General features: G+C 44.3%; 1 pseudogene; it reads left to right on the top strand.

Moving 5' to 3' along the window:
• Positions 1–12355, top strand: part of LOC121274203 — a 109000-nt pseudogene extending 96645 nt beyond the window's left edge.
• The last annotated feature ends 766 nt before the right edge of the window (positions 12356–13121 follow it).

Genomic DNA, 13121 nt, shown 5'->3' with positions numbered 1-13121 from the left:
CCTACCTCTACTGAATTTCCTAATTCCACCCCCAGCTTGAATGGCTGCCTGTACCACGGTGCCGTGGTCAGTTTGCTCATCCTCCCTGCAGTCCCCACTCTCGACCACACATCTTCCAAGAACCTAGCCACTGTTGAACAGTTGCAGGGGCCAAGGCCCCTTGAACGCGACCCCCTTGGTCCCCAGACCTACGTCACCTGCGATCAGACCCTCCTGTCTCTGATCCCAGACCAAATGTGAATTTCCTGATCTGAGGGGTGTGACCACCTCCTGGACCAAAGTGTCCAGGTAACTTTCCCCTCCCTGATGTGGCGCAATGTCTGCAGCTCGGACACCAGCTCCTTAACTCGGATCCGAATGTTCTCGAGCTGCAAACTCTTGCGACTGATGTGCTCTCTCTGGATCACCTTGGTGTCCAACAGGCCAACATGCTGCTGCAGCTACACATTAGCTGTCCTGCCATCGCTAATGTATTTTAATTAATTAATTAACCAATTATATTAGCATCCCTGCTCGTTACACTTGAAGAATCTCCCCCTAGAAGCACTTGATTGTTATTATTATTTTGCACAACAGTACCGAATTTATACTTAAGAAGCTTTTTTCAGAGGAAAAGTACACTGCAGACCTCAAAACAAACTAAAGACTTCACTTTTACTTTAACAACTACACATACCCACCAATTAGCTGTTCTCGTGCTCTTTTCCCTCTCTGCTTTTTCAAGGTCTATCACCTCTCGTCAGACTCTGTAATGATCTCTTTTTAATGGGTGATACAAAAGTAGGTGGAAAGGCAAGTGGTGAAGATGACACAAAGTTTCCACAGAGGGGTAGAGATAGGTTAAGTGAGAGGGCAAGCACTTGGCAGCTGGAATATAACGTGGGAAAATGTGAGGTTATGCAATGGGCACGAAAAATAGAGGAGCTGAATATTATTTAAATGGGGAAAGACTGCAGGAAGCTGCAGCACAGAGGGATTTGGGAGTCCGCCTGCATGAATCCCCCCCAAAAAACAAACATATAATTTCAGCAGGTAATAGGGAAGGCGACAGGATTGTTGGCATTTATTCAAAGGGAATGGAGGAAAACATTGGGTGGTCTTGCTAATATCTTGCACAGCATAAGTTAGGCCAAGCCTAGAATACTGTACACAGTTTTGGCCCCTTATCTAAGGAAGTATATACTGACATTAGAGGCAGCCCAGAGAAATATGACTAGATTGAGCCCGGGTATGGAGGGATTTTCTTCTGTGGAGAGGTTGAGTAGATTATACCTGTACTCACTGGATTCTGGAAGAATGAGATGCAGCTTTATTGAAACAAATAAGATTCTTGGGGAGCTTGGCAGGGTAGATGCTGAGAAGTTGATTCCCCTTGTGGAGGGTCAGGGCCCAGTGGGCATAATCTCAGAGTTAGGGGTCGCCTATTTAACACAGAGACCAGGAGGAATTTCTTCGCTCAGATCGTAGTGAGTCTGTGGATTATTTACTGTCGGTGGCGTTGAAGGCTGGGTCTTTCATTATATTCAAGGCTGAGAGAGGCAGATTTTTAATTAAAAAGGTAACAAAAGGTTCTGCAAAATGGAAGGAAAGTGGAGTTGAAGATTATCATGTCAGCAATGACCTCATTAAATGTTGAACAGATTCGTTATCCGAATAGCCTACTTCAGCTAATAGGTTTAATGATCTCTTGTTTTCATGCTCTCTCCTCTCCCCCTGCTCAGTAATGCTCTGTGGCCACTCTCTCTGTTTACTCCAATGGTCGTTCACTCAATTCGCACTGTCTCACTGTTAATGTTCCTTCTCTCTCACTGTTAATGGCACTGCTGTTTCTCGCACTCTCCCACTCTCAATGCCTGCTCTGTTCCTCTCTCACTCATAGAGTCAGAGGGTCACAGAGTATCCGAGTTATACAGCATAGAATCAGGCCCTTCGGTCCATCATGAACGTGCCAGGCGTCAAGTACCTATCTATTCTAATCCCATTTACCAGCTTTTGGCCCCTAAACCTGTATGCGAGGCCGTTTCAAGTGCTCATCTAAATACTTCTTAAATGTTGTAAGGGTTCCTGCCTCTACCACCCCCTCAGGCAGTGTGCTGCAGATTCCAACATCATTCTGGGTGATTCCCCCTCGCCTCTCAAATCCTGCTAACAGCCTCGCTGCTTCTCTCGCTGCTTCTCTCACACTCTCTCGCTCCTAATGGCCCCGCTTCTCCTCTCTCACTGCTAATGGACCCGTTGCTCCCCTCCCACTCTCTCACTGCTAATGGCCCCGCTTCTCCTCTCTCACTCTCCTCCAGTACACTGGCACCCCTCGAATGGCCAGATCATTTGAAAATAAGCTTCAGAGCCATTGCACCCTCCTCCCTTACCTCATATTACAGCCTGGGCTACATCTCATCTGGCCTGTGGATTTATCCACTTTCAAGTAAAAACCACTGATAACTCGACCCTTTCAATGCTAATTTGTTCAAGTATATCACAGTCCCCCTCCATGATTTTAACACCTACATCGTCCTTCTCCACATTCATCACAGATGAAAAGTAAGCGTTTATAACCTCACCTATGTCCTTCGGTTACAGCACAATCTGCCACTTTGTTCCCTGATGGGTCCTACTCTTTCCCTGGTTATCCTCAGGCCCTGAATATATTTATAAAATGCCTTGGGTTTTCCTTTACCTTTCCCGCCAGTGTTTGGTAATGTCTCCTGTTCACTCTCCTAACTACTTGTTAACTACCACACCCCTCCCCCACCATGCACTTTTTATGCTTCTCCAGGGCTTCCGCGCTGTTTTAACCCCCCTGTATCTACCATCAGTCACTTTTCTTATTCCTTATCCAATCCTCTATATCCCTTGACAACCAGTATCCCCTGGAATTGTTTGTCCTACCCCTCACCTCTACGGGAACATGTTGGCCCTGAACTCTCACTATTTCCTTTCTGATGACTCCCGCAGGCCTGTTGGAGACTTTCCTTCAATTAGCTGCTCCCAGTCCACTTTGGCCACATCCTGTCAAAAAATATTGAAGTCGGCCTTCCCCAATTTCAGGACCTTTATTTACAAGCCATCTTTGTCATTTTCAATAACTACCTTAAAACCCCAAGAACTATGGTCTCTGTCTCCGAAATGCTTTCCCCCACTGACACTTATACCACTTTCCTGGCTTCATTCCCTAAGATTAGGTCCAGTGCCGCCCCTTCTCTCGTAGGGCTTTAGCGTTGGCTCAAAAAGCTCTCTTTCAAGCACTTTAAGAATTCCACCACATCGAAGCCTCTCACACTAAGACTATCCAAGTTAACACTGGTGAATTGAAATTTCCTACTAATATTAGCCTTGTACACATCTCTGAGATTTTCCTACATATCTGCTCCTCTAGCACCCCCCCCCCCCGACTCTTTGGAGGCATTTAGTGCACCCCAGCAAAGTGATTGCCTACTGTATTTAAGTTCTCTACAGATGGCCTCATTTGAGGAACCTTCTAAAATACCATCACTCCTTATGGCATTAATTTACTTATTGATCAATCGTGCAATGCCAACTTCCATTTTAAACCCCCACCACCAAGTCACCATCAGCCCCTGTCATGCCTGAACACTCTATACCCTGGAACATTGAGCTGTCAGTCCTGCGCCACCACCAACCATGTCTCTGCGACAGCAACAATATCACATTCCCATGTGTTAATCAGCACCCTCAATTCATCTGCCCTACTTTTAAGACTCCTTTCATTACAGTAGCAGCGACCCAGCCTTGCCTTACTCCCCTGTGCCTTAACAGGTCTATGTTTGCTCTGCCTTCCAGACTCACTGAGTTCCTCTTCTATACTAGGCTGTGCACCACCCTCTACTGTACCTTCACTCATTATTACATAAAAATAACAAATTCGTTTTACCCTCCACCCACAACCTCACCCCAACATCACTAGCAAACCTCCCCACAAAGATGTTGCTCCTGTGCCAGTTCAGGTGCAACCTGTCCAACGTGTACAGATACCAACTTCACCAGAAACATACCCTGATCAAGGAGCCAGAAGGCCTCCCCCCCGCAACATTTCTTCAGCCACGCATTCATCTTCTCTATCCTCATATTCCTATACTCACTTTCACGTGACAAGGGGGCCATCCAGACGTTGCAACCTTTGAGGTCCTGCGTTTTAATCTGCTGCCTAGCTCCCTAAATTCATTTTGCAGGACCTCATCCTTCTTTCTACCTAAATCATTAATACCAATGTGAACCACGACCTCTGTGTTTTCCCTCCCTCTTCAGAGTGCCCTGCAACTGTTCTGTGACATCCTTGACCCTGGTACAAGGGAGGCAACACATCATCCTGGAGTCACATCTACGGCTGCAGAAGCTCCTGTCTGCACCCCTCACTATTTACTTTCCTACCACTATTGCTCTTGCACTCTTACCCCTCCTCACTTGTGCAGCTGAGACACCCACAGGGCCTGGAATTTGATTCTGGTTGCACTCTCCAGAGGAACATTCACCCTTACCCTTTTGCAACACAGAAAAACAGGGTTTCCTCATTACCTGCCTGGTGCTTTCCTCATTACATACCTGTGGCTTTCCTCATTACATACCTGCCTCCCTTCTTCTGACTGGTGGTCACCCATTCCTGCACTTCCTCAAGCTGCTAAGTGACCACATCCAAAAATGTTTTATCCACCTAACTCTCAGTCTCGCGGATGCACCGCTGTGTCTCCAGCTGATGCTAACGCTCTGAAACCCATTGCTCAAGCCGGTGAATCCAGTGGCACTTCCTGCACATGTGGTCATTCACAATGCAATGCGTGTCGAAGAATCCCCATGCAAATCACGTGACTGAGTCCCTTTGCCATACTTTTTGTTTGATTTTTATTAAAAAAAAACTGTTTCTCTAAATTTAAGCCAAATGAAAAACGATTTAGCTTTTTTCTGGCAGAATAAAGTCAAATGCGGTAACTGTTACATACTGTAATGTAGTTTCAAAATGGAGAAAAAAGAAAGCACCTTACTCACTAACTACAAACCAGCTCTCTCCCTTGTCCTGACATCACTCCTTTCAAATTCCAGCACCGCCCAGTGCCTGTGTGAGAACAGGCTCCCTGAGAGGTAAACTCTGCATCGCTCTTTATACAGCCGCTCTGCTCCCTCACAGGTAAACTCCGCTATTGCTCTTTATACAGCCGCTCTGCTCCCTCACAGGTAAACTCCGCTACACACTTTATACAGCCGCTCCGCTCCCTCACAGGTAAACTCCTGCTCTATATGCACCTGCTCCACTCTTGCTCTTTATACAGCCGCTCCGCTCCCTCACAGGTAAACTGCTGCTCTATATGCACCCGCTCTACTCTCACTCTTTATATAGCCGCTCCGCTCCCTCACAGGTAAACTCCTGCTCTATATGCACCCGCTCCACTCTCGTTCTTTATACAGCCGTTCTGCTCCCTCACAGGTAAACTCCTGCCCTTTAAACACCTGCTCACGTCTGGCTCTTTTTTGTTGTTTCACCTTTATTGTTTGTTTAATTTCCCCCATCCTTAAATTACTAAATTTAATAATAATCAACAAGTGATTGTAACTCAGCTGCTAATTTCAATATAAAAACAAAGCTAAAAGCTGAAATACTCACCAGCCAGTCGCCTGCCTGTCCTCCTGTGACCAAACTCTGTTTTGGTGCTGAAATCCTGTCCTCCCTGAGAGGGACAGACATGGAGAATGTTGAATCAATAATTTCCAGGCAATTCTCCCCTCTCTCTGACAGTTAATTTACTGGGAATTGTGATCCTGTCCCGGGGAAAGTGCGGCCTCTCCACCTGCACCACTCGCTACCTGGTGGCCATGGCAACGGCAGATCTACTGGTCATTATCACAAACGTCATACTGAACAAGATCAATTATTATTATTTCCCACTGAGTTTCCTGCACCTCACTCCTGTGTGTCGTGTTCGTGGTGTCCTGCAGGTTGCAGCCCTGGACTGTTCTGTCTGGTTCACCGTCACTTTCTCCTTTGATCGATTTGTGGCCATTCGTTGCCAGAAGCTGAAAACAGAATATTGCACCGGGAAAACAGCGGCTGTGGTTCTAGCGACAACCGGCATCCTGCTCGGTTTAAAAAACATCCCCCAGTACTTTACACTGGTACCTGGACAGATAATCGACAATGTACCGTGGGGCTGTTTGACACAGCCAAGCATTTTTACTGATCCCAGATGGGTTGGATATTTCTGGTTTCAAACGGTTTTGACCCCATTGCTCCCATTTGGTTTAATTCTGCTGATCAACGCTCTGACAGTCAGACACATTTTAGTGACCAGTCGAGTCCGGAAGGGACTGAGGGCTCAGAGTAAGGGAGAGAATCGCAGTGACCCAGAGATGGAGAGCAGGAGGAAGTCTATGATTTTACTCTTCACCATATCCGGCACCTTCATCCTCCTGTGGTCGGTGTATGTTATAAAATTCTTCTATTTGGATGTGAGAGAGTTAGTTTACCTCAACTATCCTGAATATATCTTAAAACAAGTTGGATTGATGCTGCTGAATTTAAGTTGTTGCACAAACACATTTATTTACGCTGTGACTCAATCCAAGTTCCGAGCGCAGATGAAGAAAGTGGTGAATTATCCGGTTACATCAATTATTCAATTAATGAAGAAAAAAACTGACTGTCGGACGCCTCGGCCAATCAGAGAGTTCTGGCCACTGATGGACAGGTGCTTCCGCCAATGAGGAAGCTCCGCATGATGACTGACAGTCACCTCATCCAATCAGGGATCGCCACCGCTAACTTACAGCTGCTTGTGCCAATCAGGCCAATCAGCCTCATAACTGACAGGTGCGGCAGCCAATGGAGCAGCATCAGATGTTCATCCACAGCCACCTCAGCCATTCAGGGAGAACCGCTTGCTGATTGACAGCTACCTGAGCCAATCAAGGTGACCTGCTAGCTGACTGACAGTCGCTTCATCCAATCAGGGAGCTGCAGCCTTTTTGTCCAGAGTCACAAAGGCCAGTCAGGGTATTCTTCCTGTGTTAAAAATAAAAACAAAAAACTGCAGATGCTGGAAATCCAAAACAAAAACAGAATTACCTGGAAAAACTCAGCAGGTCTGGCAGCATCGGCGGAGAAGAAAAGAGTCGACGTTTTGAGTCCTCATGACCCTTCAACAGAACTGAGCTTTTCCAGGTAATTCTGTTTTTGTTTTATTCTTCCTGTGTGCCTACATTCATCTCAACCAATCAGGGAGCAGCAACCGCTGACTGATAGACAGTTCAGCCAAACAGTTCATTCCAACAGCTGACTGGCATCTGCTTCATCCAATCACAAACCAGTGACTCACAGATAGTTTTGCCAATCAGCGATCTTCACTATTGACCACAGCCCATCAGGGAGCTGAACACCATCACGGACAGCTGCATCAGCCAATCAGTAAGCTCCGACCGCTGCCATCAGCACTTCAATTAATCAGACACCACAAACCAATTCCCACCATCTAACACGGAATTTCATTCAATCATATCGTTCAATATTTGACTGATAGCTCCTCAAACAAATGGAGAGTCCCGAAGATGTGAGGGACTCCTGCCCTGTCCGATTGGAGCATTTCAGCATGAGAGTGACAGCTCTAATATCCAATTGGAGAGATGCAACAGCCCTGGAATTTCCTGGAGTAATGAAAATTCCGCTTCAAAATCCGACCAATAGCCGAGCGCCTTGCTCACCTCAGCAAGACCTATCCCTGCCCACTTTGCAATTGACAACAGCGTAAGCCAATGGCTGGGTTGCTTGCAGGTCATCGGCCAATCGAAATCCGGCCCAATTGCTTCGATTCAGAAAATGTCACCAACAACCCACGGTCATGACGTCATAATGCTCGATCTTGGCTGCAGGTTGGTCAATGATCCTTAAAGCCAGGCGGCCCTGGGAATTATGGCAGTGCAACTATATTTCACTGATTCTAATTAAAGCTGGAACTGAAAGGCAGAAATTCAGAGATTGAAATAGGAGGGACACAGGGAAAAGGAAGGATCAAATTCAATAACAGAATCACAGAACTGTTACCAAGTTGATGGCGGCCATTTGTCCCATCATGTCTGCACCGACTGTCTCAATGAGCAACTCACCAAGTTCTATTCTCCAGCCTTCTCCCCATAACCTGCACTTTCTTCATTTTCAGATAACAGTCTAACTCCCGAATGAATGCTTCATTTCAACGTGCCTCCACCAGCTCTCAGTCACTGTTCTACAGATCCAAACAACTGGCTGTGAGAAAACATAATATTTAATGTTATGTGTTTCTTTTCTTGATGACCTTAATACTGAACTTCCTCACCCTGAGTGCTTTCACAAAAATGAACCGTTTCCCCTTATTTAATAAGGATCACTCATGATTCTAAATAGCCATATCAAATCTCCTCTCAGCCTTCTCTTCTTCAAGGAAAACAATCCTAACTTAGATTCGTAGAGTCATAGGTGTCAACAGCAGAGAGAAAGGTCCTCTTCAGCCCATCGAATCTGCGCCGGACAGACAAGTACTTAACTATTCTAAACAGACCTTCCAGCACCAGGCCCATAGCCTTGTATGCCTTGGCATCGCAAGTGCACATCCAAACCTATCTTAAATGTTATGAGGATTTCTGATTCAACGACCCTTTCAGGCAGTGAGTTCCAGACGCCCAACCCATTCTGGGTGAAAAAATTCTTCCTCACATCCCCACTAAACCTTCTGCCCCTTATCTTAAATCTATGCCCACTGGTTATGGATCCCTCCACCAAGGGGATGAGCTCTTTCCTGTCTACCCCATCTATGCACCTCATAATTCAATACTCAATCATGTCCCCCTTCAATCTGCTCTCCTCCAGAGAAACAAAACCCAATCTATATAATCTCGCTTCATAACTAAAGCTAAAAACTAAAACTAAGGCAAAATCCTGGTGAATCTCCTCTGCACTCCCTCTACTGGAATGACATCCTTCCCATAATGCGGATTCCAGAACTGCACGCAATACTCTAGCTGTGGCCTAACCAGCATTTTATATAGATCAAGCATAAACTTCCTGCTCTTATACTCTATGCCTCATCTAATATTGGCAAGTATCCCATATGTCTTCATAACCAGCTTGTATACATGTTCCACTACCTTAAGGGACCTGAGGATATGCACACCCAGGTCCCTCTGATCCTCGGCACTTCCCAGGTACAATTCATCGTGTACTCCCGTGCCTTGCTTGTCCTGCCCAAGTGAATCACCTCACACTTATCCGGATTAAGTTCCATTTGCCAATGATCAGCCCATCTGACCAGCACATCTATATCCTCCTTTAATCTGGGGCTATCCTAGGCACTATTTACCACCCCAACAATATTTGTGTCATTTGCGAACTTAATGATCAACCATCGTACATTCAATTCTAAATCGTTTATATATACCACAAACAGCAAGGGACCCAACACCAATCCCTGTAACTTCTCCAAGCTCAAACCTGGAAACATTCTCATGAAGCTTATCTGTCCTCTATACAGTAACTTCACATTCCTTGCCCAGAGCTCGATGTAATATGTCACCTAGAGTCCAAACTAGTGATTTATACAGGTTGAACTAACTTCCTTGCACTTATACTCTATTTTACGATAAATACAGCCTTGCTTTAGTTACTGATTTCTCAAAATATACTGCCACCGTCAATGGCTTGTCCCGCTGCTCATACCCCCTTCAGAGATGTATCCTCCATTTTGTGCTGTCTCTCCTCATGTTCTCGCTACTAAAATGAATCATTTTGCATCTTTTTGCATTGAACTTCATCTACCACCTGCCTACCCATTCCACTAACTTGTCCTTGCCCTTTTGAAATGCTATTCTATGCTCCCCACAGTTCAGAAATCTTCTGATTTAGTTGCTTATCAGCTGAAATACCGATATAACTTTCTTTTCTCCCCATGTAATGTTTTCAAGACCAATACAACAATTAGCTTTACTTTACGTCCTTAATATTAGTTATCATGACCAATTGAAGATTTACACTAAATTTACCCGTCTGTGTCTTGGCTATCAAGTTAACTTTTACAAGTCAGATCGAACATTATACCCTGTGGATCAGTTATTATCCCCAATAAAAGAAACATGTACAATTGTATTCCTCTGCATAGGGTCTGAAGCTCAACTTAGCAACCAAATGTCAAGTTATGATAGAGTGTATAATTGATCTTAATTATTTAGCATCTATGTGTTTTTGTGTGTGTCTATGTGTGTGTGTGTGTTTGTGTGTGTGTGTTTGTGCGCCCACGGTCATGATAAACCCCAGCCGAGGGAGATTGCTGAAGGCCAGGTTGTGTGTGCATGTGTGTATTTGAGTGTGTGAGTAAATACGTCTATTTATGTTTATGTCCATCTGTGTGTGCGAATGTGTGTGACAATGTGTATATGTGTGTGTGTTTATGCACATGTCTGTGGCTGTGTGCGTCTGTGTCTGATGAGTGCCTGTCCGTCTGTGTGCATGTGCGTGCGTATATGTGCGTGGGTGCATACTTGAGTATATGTCCGCCTGTGTGGCTATCTGCATGTATGATTTTTGTGTGCATGTGTGTAAGTGTTTGTGTATGTTTGTACGTGCCTATCGGAGTGCACGCATCTATTTATGTATCTGTCCGCTTGTACGTTTGTGTCTCTTTATATATGCGCACATGTGTGAGAGAGAGAGTGTATATCTCTCTGTTGATCTGTGTGTGTGTGCGTGTACGCAGTGTGTTTCTGTGCCATGTAAACATGACAGCATCCTACAGTGGGACAGCGCTGAAGGTGAGTCTGTTTTGTGTAGGTGCCTGTGTCTGTCAGCCTGTTCGTCTTCCTGTGTGTGTGTGCGAGAGAGAGAGAGAGGGAGAGTGAAAGAGTGGGATTGAGGGAGAGAGAGAGAGATTGTTGTTCCAGGATACACAATACTTTTTTATTTAGGAAATACCTTGTTAATGTTCTGCCAACAATCTGATCTCTGTGTAAAAAAATTACAACGCAGTGCTCGTTATGAAATGAGAATTATAAGCCTGACCAATTTGAAAGTGTGTTTAAAATTATCAGAGTAAGGCATGCTGCATCAAAAGAGATTGAACGTTAATATACTATGAGTCCAAATGGAACAGTCATGTACAAAAACCAAAAAAAAGCTGGAAAAACTCAACAGCTCTGACAGAATGTTTGGAGAGAAAGACTGAGTTAAAGTTTTGAGTCCGTATGACTCTTCTTCAGAGGTCCCAAGAGTAGTCATGCGGAGTTGATACACTAATATTGTCTTTCTCTCCACCGATGCTGTCAAACCTGCTGAGTTTCCAACATTTTTTCTTGCTTCAGATTTTCAGCATCCACATTATTTTGCCATTATGGAACAGTCATGTACTGCACCTTAACATGTTTGATGAATAAAGTATATCATTTTTTGGAAAACTAAAGTTTAATAAAGTTTCCATTCTCCTTTCTCCAATTCATCACCGACATTCATTGTGTCCATTTCCTCCCGTCTTCAGCCTGTCTTAAACCTCTTAATTGCCTATGGTTTTTCAGCTCTGAAATAAGCTCAATGACATGAAATATAAAGTCAGTAAGTTTTGAATAGAAATACAAGGAAATAGCCAGGTCTTCAGTAGTCAAAGACGTGTCTTATGAATGTCAGTTACAGGACTGGATTAAGACATTCTGAGACCCTGAGGAATGTCAAGCTTAAAAACGGCCCATTCCGTAAAAGGTTTCCTTTCTAATGCTCACAGAAAGTGGACTGCAAATTTTATCTTGGCAAATCTGCAACAGTAAAGGCACAAATATCACATTACTTTGGAACTAAAATACATCTTACAAAATAACTATTCGCATTAGATAATAATTGCAAATTAAAATATGTTCACGATTTGTTAATTGGTAGAAATGAAAATTTTGACGACAGAAACAGAAAAGCTGTTAGAACAATCAGCAGCTTATTAAGAGGAAGCAGTAATACAAACTGCAGCTAATCTGTTTGCACATCATATGATTCAAAAACATTGAAACGTTTTCTTTCGTGATGTTTGGAAAACAAAATCACCGATGATGTCCTCAAATAATAAGCTACCAAATGTATCACTTTGGATGTACATAATGCTGAGGGCAGATCATATCCTTGCAGCAAACTTTAGTCAAATTCATGGAACTCAGTCCTGTGGAACTGAGCTGAATTTTTCAAGTAAATGTCTGTAAACGTGTGTCGTTCTTACAAAGATACATTCCGTTTAAAGTTTGTAAACACTTCGAATTCTTGGATTTCAAAACTTACATATCCAAAAATGTCGATATTGATCTTGTGCGAAAGAGAGAAGGAATCCGTGTGCAACTCGACCCGAGGCACAACTGATGCTGCCGTGCAGCTGGGACCAGCAAACTGCTGGGTTTCTTCACGTAATTTGCAAGTTAAACATTGAACATGGGACAGATTTAAGCTACAGGAAATAATTATGTGGACAGCAGCAAGGGGATCTGGAATCCTTTATTTTGTATGAATTTAATATTTATCACTGGGCTTTTACGGCATTTTTTAAATTAATCATTGTTACACCTGCACAAATACATGAACTCATTCTGACTAGTAACTTTGTAACGAAATAGATAAGAATGTATTTCGCATATTAGAATGAAAAGTCCATATTTGTAGTGAAACATGCCAGTTTCAACCGATTCTGTCCAATTACCGTCCTCCCAGCCACCGACCGCCCGCCCCACATGCTTGAAAGCGTGAAATCGCACCGGTCCGGAACATGCACGGAACAACTTTTCAGGGCTAAACAGGATGGAGGCCCAGAAGAGCTCATGGACATTGGGAACAACTGAGAACTTGAGGCATGGTGGTTTCCCGAGCACCATATGCTGCTGATTATATCAGCCATCTCTCCAATGGACCCTCCAGCACTTGTCTCCCCAGCAGCAGTCACATCACTCGGGTGGTCTCTCCAGCAGTAGTTACATCGCTCGGGTGTTTTCTCCAGCAGTAGTTAAATCGCTCGGATGAACTCTCCAGCAGCAGTCATATCGCTGAGGTGAACTCTCCAGCGATATACAGCTGAAGTAGACCCAGAGTATGTCGTTTGGCTAAAGCAAAGCTTTGCAACCGGGGCGTGTGTAAA

This window comes from Carcharodon carcharias (genome assembly GCF_017639515.1).
Source record: "Carcharodon carcharias isolate sCarCar2 chromosome 35 unlocalized genomic scaffold, sCarCar2.pri SUPER_35_unloc_2, whole genome shotgun sequence".
NCBI classification, from domain to species: Eukaryota; Metazoa; Chordata; class Chondrichthyes; order Lamniformes; family Lamnidae; genus Carcharodon; species Carcharodon carcharias.
This window is presented reverse-complemented; position numbering and strand designations above follow the sequence as displayed.